Genomic DNA, 5,464 nt, shown 5'->3' with positions numbered 1-5,464 from the left:
ACGCAGACAGAGAAACACTCAACAGCTTCTTCTTCTTCTACTCACCCTTTCGGTTGCATGCGGTCATGCTGCTCTGTGCACCAAGCAAACTGCTCTTACTCTTCTGGTGTGACTATCACGATCACTACTGCCCCCACACACACACACACACACACTCTCCACCTGCATTAGAACCAGTGTGGATGCAACAACAACAAGTCCAGACATGTTTCCTGAGGGACGGTCAAAGGGCTTCTGGGAAATGTAGGAAATCCCTCTGTATGTTTACATACTGGAGATAAATGTGGAGCCGTATCAGATGTTTACACCACATATCAATTTACAATCACACAAAGTCACCCAGAGTTTTCAGTCAGATTGTTGTTTTCTGTTTGCTTCACTGTCTGAAGATGAAAAGAAGGATAACGTGTGTGTGCGTGTGTGTGCGTGTGTGTGTGTGTGTGTGTGTGTGTGTGTGTGTGTGTGTCAGTATGAGACACCGCCTCTGCACAGGCACGTCCAGATGTTCCCAGATTATCATCCTTCCATTTTTACATCACCCATCATCCTCTCTGCCTCTCTGCCCCACTGACTCTCTGCTGTTCAGACGCCTAATCCCAAACCTTTTATCTCCTTTATCTCTCTCTCTCTCTCTCTCTCTCTCTCTCTCTCTCTCTCTCTCTCTCTCTCTCTCTCTCTCTCTCTCCCTCCATCATCTCTTTATTGTGTATTCATCTGTCCATCACTCTCAAAGTTTAATCTCCTACACAAGCGATATATATTTGGACTTGCCATGTGTGAGGCTCAGCGCGGAGGGCAGGAGTGTATTTATAGTCTGTAAACTAGAATGATCCAACCCCCGGATAGATCGACGTGTGTGTGTTAATAAGCTGTTGATACTGAAATGAATCAAGGACAGCCTGCAGGATGTGTGTTAATGAGGTGTTTGGATCCATTCTACTGAACTATGTGTGTCAGTGTGCGTCTTTGTTCTGCACATACACAAAATAATTGTTCGACTTCAGAAAAGACTAAAGGGGGAAACACATGGAATTTAGTCTCATTATTAATGCCTGTATCATTAACCTGTTTTTGTGTGTGTGTGTGTGTGTGTGTGTGTGTGTGTGTGTGTGTGTGTGTGTGTGTGTGTGTGCCAGATAAAACTTACACTCAAACTTTAGGGGCCTATTTTTCGAGAAGTGCAAGCTGACTTTGGGTTCATGGAGCAACATTAACATGAAGTCATTTGACAGGAAATCAGATGCTGGCTGAGCTTTTGCCTCCTGATGCTTCCTGCTCATTCCAAGTTTGAATTGGGAAATCGGAAATACGACTAAACCTTTGTTCAAAGTGGTTTTAGGACGTTTATTCTTTTGTTTCTTTCAACAAAGACGAAGACTCCAGCTGCGTCAACATCAGGGTTTAGGAGTGTAATTTATGAATTTACAATATAGAAATGAGTAAAACGACCAAATCTCGCTTTATTTAATGTTTTTAAGTCAATTATAATGATTCCTTCATGATGTCTCCTGTTGTCATGGAGCTCACAAGCTGTCGTCCACATTTAGTCCACAAAGTAAGAATACACAGCAACTGTAACTAATGAGTCTGGCCAACCCTGAGAGTAAAGTATCACACTGTCTATTCACTATAACAGCTGAATGACTGATCTTAATGATGGAGACAGACGCAGGATCAACTGGGAGAATTGGGTCCTGCAGGAGTTCAGTCCTGTGTGATCTGAGAGTGAAAGCAAAGTTGAGCTGAACAAATCTGTAACTCATCAAAGAATGAGTGTGAATCAGACGACATTAGGCTGCACAAAGGAGCCGGAGAGCGAGCGAGTCCATCTGTATTCACTAAAAGCTTTGAAAGCTGCACACAAGATGATCAGTGTGGGTGGAGAAGCAAGGACCATTTCTTTTTTTATGTTCGTGTTGTGTTGTGTTGTGTTGAGGTGCAGTGTTGAGGATTTAATAGCAAACCCAAAAGTGCAATCGGCATGAAAACAGGAACAGTAAAAAAGCCCAGAAAAGAAAAGAGACAGAGAAAATTGACTCTGTGATTCATTCGGTCCACATTGTGAACGCTTTGCTTCCAGCGTGTTGGGGAGAACATTTTCACCTCATTACGCCGACAACAAACAGCTCACACGGACAAAAAAAGGAGAATTCCACCTGAGGTCCCTGTCAACGCTCGCATTTAGGGTGATGTATTTGTGGAGCGTCTCGTAGTGATTTAATGAGCAACCATTAGGCTCAAATGTACGGGCCGGTTTGGCGTCCGGGGACCTGAGAGGCACAGCGGGGCTACGGCGGGGGGGGGGGGGGTCACAGCAGAGGTCACGCCTGACAGATGTGAAGGGGGGGAAGAAGGTGTGTTTGCATGAGATAATGTTTGAGTATCTTACACAGCCCAGAATATAAAGCATCTAACAGAATATCACAGTTTGAGTATTTGGCTGAATGTGTGTTAGACTATGAAACGTAACCTGGTTAAAAACAACACTGACAGCCATTAACACAATAACTTTGCTTTATATAACAGTCATCATAAGCTCCCCCGTGTTTTTATGGCACCTGACTGATGATGCTGAGGTCAGAGGTCATGGCTGGGTCAGAGTAAGCACACTAGAGCATAATGGTTCCATAACCTCTTTATGGAACCGCAGCGTTAAAAACAACTTGTATAATTGTGTCGGAGGATGGAAATAAATCACAGATAATCAGATGCGTAAATCGCAAGACGAAAACAGAGAAACAAAACTCTTATCCGTGTAAATCAGAGTTAGACAAAACACACAGTCTCCATTTTTGTCAGTTTGAGGATTTGGCCGTCTGGCGTTTGTCCCCACACACTGAAGTCTTGACCCCGATGACACCACTTTAGTCTAGAAAGCAGCCAGCGTTGGGATTATGTGTGATACAGCTCAAGATAAACCTCAAATCCTAAACAGATTTTCAAGTTGAGGGTTGATTCAGGGTAACCCATAAAAAGAGCCAGAAGAGGAGGAAGAAGAAGAAGAAGAAGAAGAACAGCTGTAGGATTAAAGGACATAAGAAGATGAGAGGAGGCTGAGCACACGTCTTGATTAAATGAGACGGTTCGTTAAATTCTGGGGTCACAGGATGATACAGTACAGTCATGGCACAGATTTAGAACACACACCCACACACACACACTGTCTGCACAGTGCGTCAGGGCCACGGCAGGACGCTTCTGACTAAGAGGAGCACACGTGGATGACAACGTGTGACCCCCAATCCAAAATCTACATCAGCACCATGTGGGGAAAACAGCCTCCAAGATGCTGAGTAATGAGCATACAACGGAGTGTGAGCATCTCCATATGTGTGTGTGTGATGGAGAGCTGAGATGGGTGCATAGTGTTTCCAGCAGAAAGGCTTTGATTTTGGATGTGGTTCTATGCAGCATAAATGCAGAGGAGCTGAGAAGAAAAAGACAAATGTCTGGCAAAATGTCAGCACATTCATCTCGCTGCTTCTGAAAAATGGAGCTGATGTGGCTCCGTCAGCTTGAATTCTACAATTGCAAGACAAAAATTCATAAACGACAGCGTGCGGCTGAGTGAATGTCTGTTACACTGATGGAAACAGGAGTGTGTGAGCTGAAATGACCTCTTGATGCAGGAATGTGTGTGTTTTTCTCAGCTTTATCAGTCTCAGATCCATTTTTGAATAACTTTGTATCAAACAGTATATGTGTGATACAAAATGAGGCAACATTGTTTCATAATGGAATCATATAAGGCCTTAGGAAACACATTAGGGGCTATAAAAGCTTAAATAAGAGCTTAGGGACCTTCAATAAGAGAGGAAACATCTAGTATCTCTCCTGCTCTCACACAAACTGTCCCTCTGCTACCAGGGAGCATAAAGGCAAAACGAAGAGGAGGAGAAACAGTCCAATGAGCGTAAATGTTCAACTTGACTTTATGTATCTGGTTGAATAACGATGTTGTTGGCGGCGCGGCCTCAGTCGTGTTTACTGTCACCTCTCTGCTTGAATTAATGTAATCAGTGACACGAGGTCTGTGGGGGCTGAAGTGGATAAATGGAGGACGCACTTAGCTGTGTGTGTGCGTGTGTGTGTGTGTGTGTGTGTGTGTGTGTGTGTGTGCGTGTGTGTGTGTGTGTGGAGACGGTGTGATGGATATTTTGATTACTTTGGACATTAACTTATTATTGGAGTGTTAGAGACGCAGCCTTGGTTACAGTTGTTGCACACACTCAGGTCCTAGCTTCACAAAGACTCGTTACACTTTGCTAAGATTCCAATTTTCTGTAGGATTCTAATTTCTTGTTCTGCTGCGGTAAAATCTTCCCTCAAGGCAAAAACCGAGTAAACAACTTATCATTACTTATTGCCCATTATGTTGCTTGGTAACACACTCCAAATGAACAATAAATAGTAAACACACATTGATTGTGTGTAAGTGTTTCACATGAAGAAGTAAAACAATACAAACATTTTTTCTACTGACTGGAATCAAAATGTGAATCATGGTTACTTCATATTCACCATAACGTCTAACATGTGTGTAACTCACACAGGGGGTAATATGATGATTCCACATCAGATGAACACACTTCAGTCAAGATGTTACTGAAGGATTTGATTTCCATAACTTCATTATATAAGAACAAAGCACAACAACAGCAGGTTTGTGTTTAAGCGTGGAGAAGATCAGTGAATATGAATGCAGAATAAAACACTCAGGAGCCTTAGAGATCTGTGATGCACAGCTCAGGTCACTATTCGCACTGGACAGGGTTTCACAGCCATTTGAGGGCTGTTTTTGTAACCCTACACACACACACTCACACACACACACACACACACTCACACTGTCACAGTGTCCCATAAGGACAGGAAGGGCTGTTATGTTTCTTCCTCATTAATTCCTGTATTTTGCCCAAGCAGCACACAGCAACTTGCATCATCACGATGCTGCACACAGCCACAAATGTGCTGGTCAGTGGGTGTGTGTGCGTGTGTGTGTGTGTTAGCCAGACAGCTTGCCGCTTGGTTTCCAAGAAAAAAACAGAGCACTGGAAGGCCTTCTGATATATGAGAGCGGATGCATGACTCTTATGGGCGACACGACTTCACGCAGCATAGAAATGTGTTCCAAATGGGACAGATTACAAGGACATCTGGGGACAAACCAGAGGACATATCATGGTCCATTATCCAGCACTTTAGTGTATCTGCACCCCATGAGCCAGATAAAGTGGTGCAGCAGGCATTTATTCTTCCCATATCCAGAGGAATTCATGCAAGGAGAAAGTATTCATTCTGCAGACGCACACATGGATTCATGATCATTTGAGCTAAGAAAAAGCTCTGGACGTATTCAGCAGAACAAGCAAATCAACATGCAGCAAGTGAACTAAAGACAGTGAAACTCAGTGAAACTCGTGGAAATTATTCATTTGAACCCAAAATTACAGATTTGGTTGGT

The sequence above is a fragment of the Genypterus blacodes genome, unplaced genomic scaffold (genome assembly GCF_046128005.1).
Source record: "Genypterus blacodes isolate CSIRO-AG114 ecotype Tasmania unplaced genomic scaffold, CSIRO-AGI_Gbla_v1 ptg000585l_1, whole genome shotgun sequence".
Classification (NCBI taxonomy): domain Eukaryota; kingdom Metazoa; phylum Chordata; class Actinopteri; order Ophidiiformes; family Ophidiidae; genus Genypterus; species Genypterus blacodes.
Note: the sequence above shows the minus strand (reverse complement) of the source record.